The sequence below is a fragment of the Myodes glareolus genome, chromosome X (genome assembly GCF_982192425.1).
Source record: "Myodes glareolus chromosome X, mMyoGla1.1, whole genome shotgun sequence".
NCBI classification, from domain to species: Eukaryota; Metazoa; Chordata; class Mammalia; order Rodentia; family Cricetidae; genus Myodes; species Myodes glareolus.
This window is the reverse complement of record NC_142053.1, coordinates 148,732,505-148,748,538: the sequence shown is the minus strand read 5'-3', so window position 1 is coordinate 148,748,538 and position 16,034 is coordinate 148,732,505. Positions and strand designations below refer to the sequence as shown.

Here is a 16,034-nt window from a genome sequence, read left to right as displayed (position 1 = left end):
CTCAGCGCTCAGCATCTCTGCGGGGGACTCAGCACCCCACACTCAGCCAGGACTCAGCCCTCAGCACCCCGATGGCTCCCTGGAAGGCTCTGCACCTGGCATTCCGAGCTCAGTCTTTCTTGGGGGGCTCAGCACCCAGCACAAGCACTCAGCAGCATCGTGCAGAGAAGCCTCAGCACCCAGCAGCCTCTGCCCTGCGGCTCCGTGTCCGCCCGTCCCGGGCCCACAGACTGCGCCCGCCGCGCTCTCTCCCCCTCCTCCGCCCGCCCCGAGCCCGCGATGAACCCCACTCTCTCAGGAGAAGGAGACGGGAATCCCCCCCCCACCCCGGGCCCCCGCGGTCCCTCCCGTCCCCCCGTTCCCGTACTAGACACGGGGTCCCCGGCGGGTGCCCGGTGGAGGGAGCGGAGCTGGGACTCAGTCCTCAGGGTGGAGGAGCTGGCAGGGCAGCGCGGGGCAGGGACCCAGCGCTTTTATTTCATGTCATTGAATTTTCTTGGATGACATTGCGGTCTCTCCCTGAGGGCGGGGAAGGGCAGAGCAGGGCTCCAGGGCTTTTCATACATTTCATTTCATTTTATTCTATGGAATCGCGGTCTCCCCGAAGGCCGGGAAGGGCCGGGGACCCCGTGTCCGCATCTGTGAGTGTGTGAGTCTGCGCCTGTGAGACGTTCACCACGCCAGCCTGTGGGATTTTTAGGAGACATCCGGGCCTGGCAGCGTGCCCGGGCGTCTGCAGACGGAGTCTGCCGCTCCCTGGTGTCCCCGGGCCTCTCTCTGGAGGCTGAGAGCTGGGTGCTGGGTCCTCTGGGCCGGGTGCTGGGTCCTCTAGCTGGCTGTCTCGGGGTCTCCAGGCTGGGTAGCCAGCCAGGGCGGCCTGCCTGTCCTCTTCCCCATCCGTCCACGAAGGAGGAGGAGGAGGAGGAGGGGTCTCTGTCCACCCATCTCTCTAACCGTGGGCTAGAGAACTCTATCGAGATGTCTATGGGCTCAGTTCTGGTAGAACGTAGCCCTCAGCACTCGAGACTCAGCACTCAGCACCGAGCACTAACCACTGAGCCGTCTGCACCGAGCCCTTCACCCTCAGCCCTCAGCAGCACCCACCACCTAGCGGGCAGCAGGCAGTCCTTGGCCCTCCTACCCAGGACTCAGCCCTCAGCCCCGACCCCTCAGCCCTGAGCGCTAACCACTGAGCCGTCCGCAGGCTGAGTCTGCCGGGCCCTGGGGTGCCCTGGGCCTTTCTCTGGGTGCTGGGTCCCCTGGACTGGGTGCTGGGTCCTCTGGGCTGGCTTCCTCGGGGTCTCCAGGCTGGGTAGCCGGCCTGAAGTGGAAGAACCTAGCGCTTCAAGCTCAGCCCTCAGCACTTAGCCCTCAGCACTCAGCACTTAGCGGGCAGCAGTCCGTCCTTGGCACTCGTAGACAGGACTCAGCACCCAGGACCGGGCCCTTCACCCTCAGCACTCAGCCCTCACCACTTAGCGGTCATCCTTCCGTCCTTGGCCCTCCTTGGCCCTCCTACTCAGGCCTCAGCACTCAGGACTCAGCCCCTAGGACTTAGCCCTCAGCACTGAGCAGTCAGCCGTCGGCACTTATGGCTGAGACTGAGCACTCAGCACTCAGGCCTCAGCACTCTGCCCTTCTCTGGCAGCCCCCATCCTATCTTGGGGACCTCTGCCTGTGGCTCAGCCCCCTCCCAGAGATCCACCCGGTTCCTCTGGACACACACACACCCTCAGCACTGAGCACTTTGGACTTGGACTGAGCACTCAGCACTCAGCACCCAGCACTGAGCCCTTCTCTGGAGGCTGAGGGCTGGGTGCTGAGTCCCTGGGGGCCTCTGCCTGTGGCTCAGCCCCCCTCCCTCCCTCCCAGAGAGGCACCCGGGTCCTCTGCACACACACACTCACACACACACACACACACTCACACTCACACACACTCACACACACACACACACACACACACACACTCACACACACAGGCTGCCCAGGTGCTGGCTTGCTCAGGGTCTCAGGGCCGGGTCGCCAGCCAGGGTCAGGCCTTCTCCAGCGGTTCTGGTAGAAGCACCACTCTGCCTGGCAGCCATCGGGTCCTCCTGCCTGGGCTTCTAGGGGTCGTGGAGGTGCTGGATAGATAGCCGGGCAGGGCAGGGCCCCAGGGATTTAATGGAATATTATTTAATTTTATCTTATGAAGTAACAAACAGCCTCTCTGAGGGCAGGACAGGGCCCCAGGGCTTGTATTTCATTTTATTTCATTTTATTGGATGAACTAGCAGCCTCTCTGAGGGCAGGGCAGGGTCCCAGAGCTTGTCTTTCATTTTATTTCATTTATTTGATGAACTAGCAGCCTCTCTGAGGGCAGGGCAGGGTCCCAGAGCTTGTATTTCATTTTATTTCATAAATTTTATGAACTAGCAGCCTCTCTGAGGGCAGGGCAGGGTCCCAGAGCTTGTCTTTCATTTTATTTCATTTATTTTATGAACTAGCAGCCTCTCTGAGGGCAGGGCAGGGTCCCAGAGCTTGTCTTTCATTTTATTTCATTGATTGGATGAACTAGCAGCCTCTCTGAGGGCAGGACAGGGCCCCAGGTATTTTATTTAATATTATTTAATTTTATTGTATGAACTTGCAACCTCTCTGAGGGCAGGGCAGGGCCCGAGAGCTTGTATTGACTCTCCTTGAATTTTATTGTATGAAGTAGCAGCCTCTCTGAGGGCAGGGCAGGGTCCCAGAGCTGGTCTTTCATTTTATTTCATGTATTGGATGAACTAGCAGCCTCTCTGAGGGCAGGGAAGAGCAGGGCCAGGACCCAGGGCGTTTTATGAAATTCCATTAAATTTAATGTGATGAAATCGGGGTCTGTCTGCGGGCAGGGAAGGGGGCTGAGTCTCCCGGGCCGGCTTCTGGGTGCCGGGTCCTCTCTGCTGAGTGCTGGGGGGGGACAGGAATTTTTTGAAGAATTTTTTAAACACGAGCACCGCGGATCGGCCGCCTTTCCCTCCCCTCCCCCTCCCGCCAGGCGGATCCCCAACCGCCGCCGCCGCCGCCGCCGCCGCCGCCCCTCGCTCCCCCAGGCGACGGGGACGGGTGCGGCCGGCCGGCTGAGGCCCCGCCGCGGGGCCGCGTGGATCCATCTCCCCACGACCGAGCCGTGGATCGTCTCCACGTTCCATCCCTGGATGTTTAACCAGTTTGAAAAATCCCCTCCCCCTCCGCGCTCCCCTCGGTCGGGGCGGCCGGCCGGCCTCGCCCTCTGGTGGGGATGTCGGGGAACCGCACCTCGCCCGGCTGGACGGGCAGAGCCAGAGCAGGGGTTGGGGGACCTGGGGCCTCCCCGGTGTCCACACACCGACTCTCTCCTTCTTTTCCTGTCTGGGACACTGGATTCCATGACGTTCTCTGTCTTCTGGCTTCTCTGGGCTCCCGAACGAGGGGCCTGAGGCCTCCGTCTAGAGCTGCTGCAGCCCACAGAGGAGGGAGCAGGGCAGGCGGGGACCCTGGGATTTCCTTTCATTTCATTTCATTTTCTCTCATGGCAGTGAAGTCGGGGAACCTCGTGTCTGTGTCTGTGTGTGTGAGACGTTCACCAGCCTTTCAGGCCTAAGACTAACTAAAAGATATTTATTCATCTAGGTGAGCCAGGAGATGCTCCTAGATCTCTGGCCAGGGGAGGCTTGGGGCCTGTCTCCTCAGCACCCAGCACTCAACACCTAGCAATCCTTTATTTTATTTTATGGATCGACTTAGCACTCAGCACTCAGCACCTAGCACTTATTTCTTTTATTTGATTTATTGTTAGGATGGATTGAGCACTTAGTCCTCAGCACCCAGCAAGGACTCAGCCCCAAGCACCCAGCACTCAGCAGCTGGGTCCAGGCAGCCGGCAGCAGAGGATCTCTGGGAATCTGCAGTCAGCTTTCTAGGATTTGGGGTCTCAGGACGAGTTTAGCCTCCTCAACAGGGTCTGGCCCTGTCCCTCCTGTCTCTACCATGGGGGACACGCTCAGGAATCTCAGCTCGGGGAGGATTCTGCCCTGAAATCATGGTTTGGGTTGGAGGTCTCTGAGGGCAGCTGCTCTGTCCCCTCAGCTCCTAGGCCTGTTTAAGCGGCTCCCCTGGTGTGGATTTAATTGTGGTCGTGGGTATCTATGTCAAAAAAGATTCTCCAGACCCTTGACCACGTCCTGGAGGGACCCCCACCCCTTATTTTCAAAACAGGAATTTTTAAGAATTTTTTAAAAATGAGAAACGCGGATCCGCAGCAGGCCTGGCTGATCTGGCAGCTGCTCTACCCTCAGCCTCTAGGCCTGTTTTAAAGCCTATCCTGGTCTTGATGTCATGCTGGGAGTGGGTATCTACCTAAAAAAAGATTCTCCAGACCCTTGACTACGTCCTGGAGTGACCCTCACGCCTTAGTTTCAACGACAGGAATTTTTAGGAATTTTTGAAAATTAGAAACGCAGCCCTGCAGGCCTGGCAGCCGCTCTCCCTCCACAGCTCCTAGGCCTGTTTCACTGCCTCCCCTGCTCTGGATTTCATGTTGGGAGCGGGTATCTACCTAAAAAAAGATTCTCCAGACCCTTGACCACGTCCTGGACAGACCCTCACCCCTCATTTTCAAACACAGGAATTTTTAGGAATTTTTAAAAATGAGAAAGGCGGATCCGCAGGCCTCCCCTGCCCCTCCCCCTCCCGCCGGGCGGATCCCAAGCCGAGGTCGCTGAGCCGCCGCCGCCCCGGGCCGACAAAGGAAATGGTAATGGCTGAGGCAGCCTGCGGCCGGCCTCGCTGACGGGCAGAGGCTGACAGGCTGAGGCCCGCGGGCGGGTCTGCGTGTTCAAAATCTAGAAAAAACACCGCCGTTGATCATGTCCACGTCCATCGTGGGATTTTTCACCAGTTCTCAAAACCCCCTCTGCGCTCCCATCGGGAGACAGAGCCAGAGGAGGGGTTGGGAGACATGGGGTCCCCGACATCTCTCCAAATCATTGACTTTCATGTTGAAAAGGAAGTCCTCTGTCTCTTTGGGGTCCTCGGGCTTCTGAATGCTGGGCCTCAGGGCCTCGGTGTCTGGCTGCAGCCCACACCTGCGTGAGCAGGGCAGGCAGGGACCCTGGGATTTTATTAAATTTAATTTCATTTAATGTTCTCTCTGGGCTGGGAAGTCAGGGAACCTCGTGGCTGTGCTGGGGAGACGTTCACCAGCCCTCCCTGCCTGAGCATCACTCACATGTGGTTTTTTATAGAGATCTGGTCCAGGAGATGGCCATCCATACCATCAGGATTTATAGTTATCCCATCAGGACCACACATACATCCACTATTTTGGAGGAGTAGACACGAAAAGGAACCCACTTTCTGTCTGGAGGGGGGCCTGTCTGTGCTCTCTAGGTCCCCAGGACTCCTGGATCTCTGGCCAGGGGAGGCTGGGGGCCTCTGTCTCTTCTGGGATTGGCTTTGATTTCTGAGCTGGGGTCTGGTCCGGGAAGGGTCTGGAGAGGAGCAGGGTCCTCCAGACACAGAAATCCGGACGGCAGAGCGGGGAAGGCGGCAGCTGAGGGTGCAGGGAGACGGACGGGGCCGGACAGCTGCCCCCCCCCACGTCCCAGGCAGCTCCTCCGGGAGCCCCCGGGGCCCTCTGAGCTCAGCCCAGGTCCCTGGAGAGGACCCCACCGGCCGCTGGATCTCCAAGAACAGCTTTTCTGTCTCCCTCCATCCACCGTCTTTCTACATAAAATCCGTTTCACGTCTCCCTGCAGACCGCGTCTTCCATCAGGAGTCCCAGGAATCCCTGCAGGCGCTGCCCCTTCAGGGAGAACACGGAGGGCCCGGCCTGCCTGTCTGTCTGGGTCCAGGCTGCCAGCAGCCGGGGAGCTCTGGGAATCTGCAGTCAGCTCTCTAGGATTCTGGGGATCAGGAGCCCTGTAGCCTCCTCCAAAGGGTCTGGCCGGGTCCCCCCTGTCTCTCACCCGGGGGACCACGCTCAGGAACCTCAGCTCGGGGAGGGTTCTGCCCTGACATCATTGCTTTGGTTGGAGGTTTCTAATGGCAGCTGCTCTGTCCCCTCAGCTCCTAGGCCTGTTTAAGTGGCTCCCCTGGTCTGGATTTCATGTTGGTCGTGGGTATCTACCTAAAAAAAGATTGTCCAGACCCTTGACTACGTCCTGGAGCGACCCTCACCCCTTAGTTTCAAAGACAGGAATTTTTAGGAATTTTTGAAAATTAGAGACGCAGACCTGTAGCCCTGGCAGCCGCTCTCCCCTCACAGCTCCTAGGCCTGTTTCAGTGCCTCCCCTGGTCTGGATTTCATGTTGATAGCGGGTATCTACCTAAAAAAAGATTCTCCAGACCCTTGACCACGTCCTCGAGCGACCCTCACCCCTTATTTTCAACGACAGGAATTTTTAGGAATTTTTGAAAATTAGAGACGCAGCCATGCAGGCCTGGCAGTTGCTCTGTCCCCTCAGCTCCTAGGTCTGTTTAAGGGCCTCCCCTGGTCTGGATTTCATGTTGATAGCGGGTATCTACCTAAAAGAAGATTCTCCAGACCCTTGACCACGTCCTGGACAGACCCTCACCCCTTATTTTCAAAGACAGGAATTTTTAGGAATTTTTAAAAATGAGGAACGCAGATCTGCAGGCCTGGCAGCTGCTGTCTCCCCACAGGTCCTAGGCCTGTTTCAGTGCCTCCCCTGGTCTGGATTTCATGTTGGGAGCGGGTATCTACCTAAAAAAAGATTCTCCAGACCCTTGACCACGTCCTGGAGCGACCCTCACGCCTTAGTTTCAAACACAGGAATTTTTAGGAATTTTTGAAAATTAGAGACGCAGGCCTGCAGGCCTGGCAGTTGCTCTGTCCCCCCAGCTCCTAGGCCTGTTTAAGGGCCTCCCCTGGTCTGGATTTCACGTTGGGAGCGGGTCTCTACCTAAAAAAAGATTCTCCAGACCCTTGACCACGTCCTGGAGCGACCCCCACCCCTCATTTTCAAAACTGGGATTTTTAAGAATTTTTTAAAAATGAGAAACACGGGTCTGCAGGCGTTTCCTTCCCGTCCCCCTCCCCCCGGGCAGATTCCAAGCCGCCGCCGCCTCTCGGTGACAAAGGCGATGCTAATGGCGGCTGCGGCCCGGGGCCAGCTTTGCTGCCGGGCGGGGGCTGACAGGCTGAGGCCAGCGGTCTGCGTTTTAAAAATCCAAAAAATACAGGACTGTGGATCATTTTCAAGTTCAGCAGGGACCCAGGGCTTTTTATTTCCTTTCATGTCATTTTATTTTAGGAAATAGCGGTCTCCCTGAGGGTGGGGAAGGGCAGGACAGGGTCCCAGGGCTTTTAATACATTTAATTTCATTTTATTTTATGGAATCGCGGTCTCCCCGAAGGCCGGGAAGGGCCGGGGACCCCGTGTCCGTGTCTGTGAGTGTGTGTCTGTGCCTGTGAGACGTTCACCACGCCAGCCCGTGTGATTTTATAGGAAAAATCCGGGCCTGACAGCGTGCCCAGGCGGGTCCCTGGTGTCCCCTGGGCCTTTCTCTGGGTGCTCAGTGCTGGGTGCTGGCTCTTCTGTGCTGGGTGCTGGGTGCTGGGTCCTCTAGCTCACTTCCTCAGTGTCTCCAGGCTGGATAGCCAGCCAGGGTGGCCTGTCCTCTTCCCCATCCGTCCCTGAAGGAGGAGGAGAGGTCTCTGTCCATCCTTCTCTCTATCTGTGGGCTCTTCCTGGAAGGAGTTCTGGTAGGACTTAGCCCTCAGCACTCAGGACTCAGTGCTCACCGCTTAGAAATCAGCACTTAGCACTCAGCACTCAGGCCTCAGCACTCAGTACTCAGCACTAACCACTTAGCCCTCAGGACTCAGCACTCAGCACTGAGCCCTTAACCCTCAGCACTCAGCAGCACTAACCACTTGGCAGGCAGCAGTCCATACTTAGCACTCTCACACACACACACAGGACTCAGCACTCAGCACTAACCACTGAGCCGTCTGCACATGGAGTCTGCTGGTCCTCTGTGCCGGGTGCTGGGTCCTCTGTGCTGGCTTCCTCAGGGTCTCCAGGCTGGGTAGCCGGCCTGAAGTGGAAGAACCGAGCACTTCAAGCTCAGCACTCAGCATTTAGCTCTCAGCAATAACCACCTAGCAGGCAGCATTCAGTACTTGGCACTCAGCACCCAGCACTGAGCCCTTAACCCTCAGCACTCAGCACTAACCACTTAGCGGTCAGCGGTCTGTACTTGGCACTCCTCCACAGGCCTCAGTACTCAGGCCTCAGCACTCAGCCTATAGGACTTAGTACTCAGCACTCAGCACTTATGACTTAGACTGAGCACTCAGCCCCCAGCACTCAGCACTTATGACTTAGACTGAGCACTCAGCCCCCAGCACTCAGCACTTATGACTTAGACTGAGCACTCAGCACTTACCCTATAGGACTTAGCACTCAGCACTCAGCACTTATGACTTAGACTGAGCACTCAGCACTTACCCTATAGGACTTAGCACTCAGCACTCAGCACTTATGACTTGGACTGAGCACTCAGCCCCCAGCACTCAGCCCTCCTCTGGAAGCCCCCATCCTCTCCTGGGGACCTCTGGCTTGTGGCTCAGCCCCCCTCCCCGAGAGACCCCCGGTTCCTCTGGACACAGACACTCAGCACTGAGCACTCAGCCCTCACCGGTGACCACTCGGGACTCGGCACTCAGCCCTCAGGACTCCACACTTGGCACACAGCTGATTTCATTTTCTAAGCACACTCTTATTTCATTTTATTTCATGAAGTAGCGGCCTCTCTGAGGGCAGGGCAGGGCAGGACAGGGCCCCAGGGCTCTTATTAAATTTTATTTCATTTTATTTGAGGGAATGGCGGTCTCCCCGAGGGCCGGGAAGGGCAGGGGACCCCGTGTCCGTGTCCGAGAGTGGGAGGCCTCCGGATCCGCTGGGATCAGGGTCTGTGTCCCCCCCGGTTCATTCTCCCCACGGACCCCGGCCTCGACAGACCCCCACCCGTCCTTTTCCAAGCGCCAGGGATGTTTAAACATTTTTTAAACCATGAGAAACGCCGAGCTGCAGGCGTTCCCCGGCCCCCTCCCAGCAGGCAGATGCCCAGCCGCTGCCGCCGCCGCCGCTGGCTCGCCGAGGGCAGGTTTGGGAGGGGGTCTCTCTCTGTCAAAAGATGCTCCAGTGCCTGGACCACGTCCTGGGGGGACCCCCACCCCTGAGTTTCAAACCCAGGAATTTTAAACAATTTTTAAAACTGAGAAACGCCGATCCGCAGCCGTTTCCCTGCCCCCTCCCCCCGGGCCGATCCCCAGCCGCCCGCCCGCCGCCGCTGGCTGACGGAGGGAACGTTCGTGGCTGCGGCCTGAGGGAGGCCCGAGGCCGGCGCGTCTGTGTTACACCTCTCACGACCGCACCGCCGTGGATCGTGTCCGCGTCCGTCGCGGGATGTTTCATCCGTTTCCCAAACCCGCTCCGCGCTCCCCTCGGGGCGGCCGGGCCTCCCGCTCCCCCCCCAGCCCCGCGCGCGCTCCCCCTGGTGGCGTCCGCAGGGATCAGCACCGCGCCCCGCCGGACAGAGCCCGAGACGGGAGGGAGGGGGGTCCCCGGCGTCCCCGACCCGGGATGGATGGGAGGTCTGAGGACGCTGTAGATCGGAGAATCCAGTGCTCGGTCTCTGTGGGGTCCTCGGGCGTCTCTGGGCTCCCGAATGCGGGGCCTGAGGCCTCGGCGTATCGCTGCCGTCCCCACCCGAGTGAGCAGGGCCGGCAGGGACCAGGGACTTTGATTTCATTTCATTTCATTGAATTTAAAGGCTAGGACTTTTATTTAATTTCATTTAATTTCATTGAATTTTCTCTGAGGGCGGGGAAGTCAGGGACCCTCGTGTCCGTGTCTGTGTCTGTGCTGGGGAGACGTTCACCCGCCTCCCCTGCCTGACAATCACTCACATGGATGGCCTGTCAATAACTCACATGGATTTTTTATATATATATCTATATCTGGTCCATGGGAGAGCCATCCACACCGTCCCATATGTTGGAGGCTGAAGTCGGCATTTTTACCAACCCAGTGACTGGCCCGTGTCCCATCGAGGTGACCAGAGGGCCTGGATCTCTGCGGGGATGGGAAGAAGATTGATTTTTTTCAAGGAGTCTTGGCGACGGGCCGGCCTCTCTGTGTGCAGGCAGGCGGCCAGCAGCCCGGGAGCTCTGGGATTCTGCAGTCAGCTCTCTAGGATTCTGGCCTCAGGACGACTGTCGCCTCCTCAACGGGGTCTGGCCGGGTCCCCCCCTGTCTCTCCCCCGGGGGACCACGCTCAGGAACCTCAGCTCGGGGAGGATTCGGCCCTGACATCAGGGTTTGGGTCGGAGGTCTCTGAGGGCAGCTGCCCTGTCCCCTCAGCTCCTAGGCCTGTGTAAGTGGCTCCCCTGGTGTGGATTTCATGGTGGTCGTGGGTCTCTATGTCAAAAAAGATTCTCCAGATCCTTGACCAGGTCCTGCAGAGATCCCCAGCCCTTAGTTTCAAACACAGGAATTTTTAAGAATTTTTAAAAATGAGAAACGCGGATGCGCAGCAGGCCTGGCAGACCTGGCAGCTGCTCTACCCTCAGCACCTAGGCCTCTTTCACTGACTATCCTGGTCTGGATTTCCTTGTGGTCGTGGGTATCTATGCCAAAAAAGATTCTCCAGTTCCTTGACCACGTCCTGGAGCGACCCTCACCCCTTAGTTTCAAAGACAGGAATTTTTAGGAATTTTTGAAAATTAGAGACGCAGACCTGGAGCCCTGGCAGCCGCTCTGTCCCCACAGCTCCTAGGCCTGTTTAAGGGCCTCCCCTGGTCTGGATGTCACGTTGGTAGCGGGTCTCTACCTAAAAAAAAGAATCTCCAGACCCTTGACCACGTCCTGGAGCGACCCCCAGCCCTGATTTTCAAAACAGGGATTTTTAAGAAATTTTTAAAAATGAGGAACGCAGATCTGCAGGCCTGGCAGCTGCTGTCTCCCCACAGCTCCTAGGCCTGTTTCAGGGCCTCCCCTGGTGTGGATTTCATGTTGGCAGCGGGTATCTACCTAAAAAAAGATTGTCCAGACCCTTGACTACGTCCTAGGGAGACCCCCACCCCTTAGTTTCAAAGACAGGAATTTTTAGGAATTTTTGAAAATTAGAGACGCAGACCTGGAGCCCTGGCAGCCGCTCTGTCCCCACAGCTCCTAGGTCTGTTTCAGGGCCTCCCCTGGTCTGGATGTCATGTTGGGAGCGGGTATCTACCTAAAAAAAGATTCTCCAGACCCTTGACCACGTCCTGGAGAGACCCTGACCTGTTAATTTCAAACACAGGAATTTTTAAGAATTTTTGAAAATGAGAAACGCAGGTCCGCAGCAGCCCTGGCTGATCTGGCAGCTGCTCTACTCTCAGCGTCTAGGCCTGTTTTAAAGCCTATCCTGGTCTTGATGTCATGGTGGGAGTGGGTATCTATGTCAAAAAAGATTCTCCAGACCCTTGACCACGTCCTGGAGGGACCCAGACCCCTTATTTTCAAACACAGGAATTTTTAAGAATTTTTGAAAATTAGAACTGCAGATCCGCAGCAGCCCTGGCTGACCTGGCAGCTGCTCTTCCCTCAGCGCCTAGGCCTCTTTCACTGACTCCCCTGGTCTTGATGTCATGCTGGGAGTGGGTCTCTCTCTGTAAAAAGATTCTCCAGACCCTTGACCACGTCCTGGAGTGACCCCCACCCCTCATTTTCAAAACAGGAATTTTTAAGAATTTTTTAAAAATGAGAAACACGGGTCTGCAGGCGTTTCCTTCCCTGCCCCCTCCCCCCGGGCAGATTCCAAGCCGCCGCCGCCTCTCGGTGACAAAGGCGATGCTAATGGCGGCTGCGGCCCGGGGCCGGCGTGGCTGCCGGGCGGGGGCTGACAGGCTGAGGCCAGCGGGTCTGCGTTCGAAAAATCCAAACATCCACCACCGTGGGTCGTGTCCGAGTTCATCGCGGGATTCTTCATCCGTTTGAAAACCCCCCTCGGGGCGGCCGGCCTCCCGCTCCCCCCCCAGAACCGCGCTCGCTCCCTCTGGTGGAGTTTTCCGAGATCAGCACCTCGCCCTGCTGGACAGAGCCAGAGAAGGAAGGGGTGCAGAGCGTGGGTGCTGAGTGCTCAGTCCTCTGTGGAGGGTGCTGGGCGCTGAGTCCGTCCCCAGGTGCTGGGCGCTGAGTCCTCTGTCCCCTCACCATGTTGAAAATGATATTCCCCATCGCTTCAATGATCTTTCCTATTTTTAAACAACCTTCCTTCACGGTTCACTCTTTTCCCTATGTTTAAAATGATTTGGCCCATGTTGAAAAGGATAGGCCCCATGTCTTCAATGACTTTTCCTATGTATACACGATCTTCCCTCAGGTTTCATGATTTTCCCTTTTTTTAAAAATCATTTTCGCCATTTGACAAACGAGTGGCCACATGTTAAAAGGATTCTACCTATGTTTAATGATTCTCTCTATGTTTTAAATTCTGTTCCCCACCTCTTCAATGATGTTCCCTATTTTTAAATGATCTTCCCTCGTGTTTCACTCTTTTCCCTATTTTTAAAATCATTGTCCCTATTTTTAAAATCATGTTCGCCATTTTAAAAACGATTGGCCCCCTTTTAAAAGGATTCTCCCTGCTCTTAATTATATTCCCTAGTTTTAAGATCATTTTTCCTATTTTCAAAATAATTTTCGCCATTTTAAAAATGATTGGCCACGTTTTAACATGATTCTACCCATGTTTAGTGATTTCCTCTATGTTTAAAATTCTTTTCCCTCTTTCTCCAATTATTTTCCCTCTTTTTAAAATTATTTCTGCCATTCTAAACATCATGGACCCCATTTAAAAATCATGGGCCCCATGTTAAAAGGATTCTCCCTGTTCTTACTTATTTTCCCTATTTTTAAAATCATTTTGCCTATTTTAAAAATCATGTTCGCCATTTTAAAATGATTCTCCCTGCTCTTAATCATTTTCCCGATTTTTAAAATCATGTTTCACATTTTAAAAACGATTGGCCCCATTTTAAAATGACTCTCCCTGCTCTTCATTATTTTCCCGATGTTTAAAATTATTTTCCCTAATTTTAAAATCATTTTAGCCGCTTAAAAAATGATTGGCCCCATTTTAAAAGGATTCTCCCTCTTTTTTTAATGATTGTGGCTATTTTTAAAATTCTTTTCCCTAGTTCTTAAGCGATCTTCCCTCATTTTTCATGATTTTTCCCGATGTCACTCACCCTAAGGCCTGAGGGAGGCCTTAGGCCAGGGCAGGCAGGCAGGCAGGCGGGCAGGGGCCTGGGGATTGGATTCCCTTTCCCCGTGTGTCTGTCTGTGCTCGTCAGTCACCGTCCAAGCCCGGGGGATTTTATGAAAAATCCTGGCGTCTGCAGAGCGTGGGTGCTGAGTGCTGAGTCCTCTGCGGAGGGTGCTGGGCGCTGAGTTCTCCGTGCCTGTACACAAACCGTCCCTGAGTGCTGGGTGCTGAGTCCTCCGTCCCTGTCCCCAGACCGCCCCTGAGTGCTGAGCGCTGAGTCCTGCCTGCTTGTACCCAAGCCGTCCCCGGGAGTGTGTGTGAGGGAGGGTGCTGGGCGCTGAGTCGTCTGTGGCCTCTCCCCAAAGCCTGCCTGAGTGCTGGGCGCTGAGTCCCCCGTGACTGTCCCCAAACCGCCCCGGAGTGCTGGGCGCTGAGTCCTCCGTGCCTGTACACAAACCGTCCCCGGGTGCTGGGCGCTGAGTCCCCCGTCCCAGTCCCCAAACCGCCCCTGAGTGCTGGGCGCTGAGTCCTCTCTGCTGAGTGCTGGGTGCTGGGTGCTGTGGGCCAAGTCCTCCATTCAGATGGCTGGGTGCTGGGTGCTGAGTCCTCCGGGCAGAATAACGACTGCTGGCTGCAGAGGAGTAAGTGTCTGTGGATGAGAAAGAAATCAGTGGCTCTGTCCAGGTCCCTGTCAGGATTTAAAACAGCCAGCCAGAGGAGAATGGACCCATGACCTGACTGAGTGCTGGGTGCTGAGTGCTGGGTGCTGAGTCCTCCGTCCAGATGGCTGGGTGCTGTGGCTGGAACTTTGAAGAGGTCTCTGAAATCGTGAGAAAGCAGCTTTTATGAGGGACATGGATCTGAGTTCTGGGTCAGGAGACAGAATCCCCAGCTCTGCAGTGACAGCAGCCCCGCCCGTCTGCTCTCTCTCTCTCACACACACACACACAGACACACCCCCTGCCGGGTCCCTGGCTGCTCTTCTCCCCCCCACCCGCCCAGGTCTCTTTTGCCAAATCGTCAGCCCGTTTTAGTCTATAAATCCCAGAAATTCGAAGGTGGCTGTCAGCAGCTCGAGCCGTGGCTCAGAGCAGTAGGAGCGCCTAACGCTGAGTGCCTGGTGCCAAGGTCGCAGGTTGGAATCCCGCCTGTGCCTGTTGCTAGGCGTATCGATCGATCTATATGTGGAATCGATAGTGAAATTGGCATATCGCTGCATAATTAATCGGAAAAAAAAAAAAAAAAAAAAAAAAAAAAAAAAAAAAAAGTTTTGACAGGGGTCCCCCACACTTTTAAAAATTTTTCGGACAGGACCCTTATGGCTGGGTCCTGTTGCGTGCGGGTGAGCGAGGCAGACAAGGCAATCGCAAGGCAATCGTTTTATTTCAAGAGACAGACAGTGAGAAATCTCAGGAACGACGAGTCTCTGGCACTCACACGGGCTGTTTTGTGCAGTCAGTCTCTCCGGGTCCCGGCGGGCGCTGTCCAACACGGATCTCTCGGGGCTGCCGCGTCTGCCTGGGAGACAAGAGCGGGGCTCGGTGAGCGACGGGGAAGCCGGGGCTCGCGGCTGTCGGCTCCCACGGGGGCGGGGGAGTCAGCAATCCTCCGCCTGCCGCCCACAGACGCACGGGATCCCAGTATTTTCCCCGTTTTTCCCCGGTTTTCCCCGGCTCCCGTCTGCGTCTCCCGCTCTCCCGCTCCCTCCCCGGCTCGCTCCCCGGACCCGCGCGCGCGCGCTCCCGCCGCACCGACCTCTCTCCCCTGCCCTTCCGTCCTCTCGATCGCTTCCCACGAGCCCCACCGCGGCCAATGTCGCCAATTTCACCAGGTTCGCCCCGACTTCTCCCACACGGACTTCAAGCATGGCGGCCGGCTCCCGCCAGGCCCGAGCGCGGGAAACGGGCGGCCGCCGCGGAGGCTCATGGGAGAGGTAGTCCGCCGCGCTGCCGGCTCAGAGTCCGCAGCCGGCGTCCGGACCCGCCCTAGAAGCGGCCGGGAGCCCTAGCTCGGCCTGAGCCCTAGCCCCGCCCGCGCGAACCCTAACTGCCGGGAACCCTAGCTCGGCCTGAGCCCTAGCCCCGCGCGAACCCTAACTGCCGGGAACCCTAGCTCCGCGTGAGCCCTAGCTGCGCCCCAACCCTAGCCCCGCGCGAACCCTAGCTCGGCCTGAGCCCTAGCTGCGCCCCAACCCTAGCCCCGCGTGAGCCCTAGCAGCGCGCCAACCCTAGCCCACAGCGAACCCTAGCTCCGCGCGAACCCTAGCTCCGCCTGAGCCCTAGCTGCGCCCCAACCCTAGCCCCGCGCGAACCCTAGCTCCGCCTGAGCCCTAGCTGCGCCCCAACCCTAGCCCCGCGCGAACCCTAGCTCCGCCTGAGCCCTAGCTGCGCCCCAACCCTAGCTCACAGCGAACCCTAAGTCCTGCCAACCCTAGCTCCGCCTGAGCCCTAGCTGCGCCCCAACCCTAGCCCACAGCGAACCCTAGCTCCGCCTGAGCCCTAGCTGCGCCCCAACCCTAGCCCACAGCGAACCCTAGGTCCTGCCAACCCTACTCTCTGTCTGGGTCTTCTCGGTCTCTCTGTGTGGGGGACACATTGGCTCCCTGTGTGTGTGGGGCCCGGGAGGGAGGGCGGGGAGAAGCTATCAGTGTCCTCTGAACCATGTACAGTAGAGCTGGCCCGGTGGCTCAGTGGGCTAAGCCACCCTCCTTTTGTCCCCGAGGACCCGGGTTCGAGTCCCTAGTTTTGCTTGGCT

The 16,034-nt window shown here is 56.9% G+C and overlaps 1 long non-coding RNA gene across 1 annotated transcript; it reads right to left on the bottom strand.

Moving 5' to 3' along the window:
- Positions 1 to 13,806: 13,806 nt before the first annotated feature.
- LOC148117558 (uncharacterized) lies at positions 13,807 to 15,400 on the bottom strand. Its single transcript, XR_015736918.1, has 3 exons — positions 15,036 to 15,400; positions 14,718 to 14,798; positions 13,807 to 14,100 (listed from the first exon to the last, which is right to left on the bottom strand). It is a non-coding gene; the product is annotated as an uncharacterized LOC148117558 (long non-coding RNA).
- Positions 15,401 to 16,034: the final 634 nt, after the last annotated feature.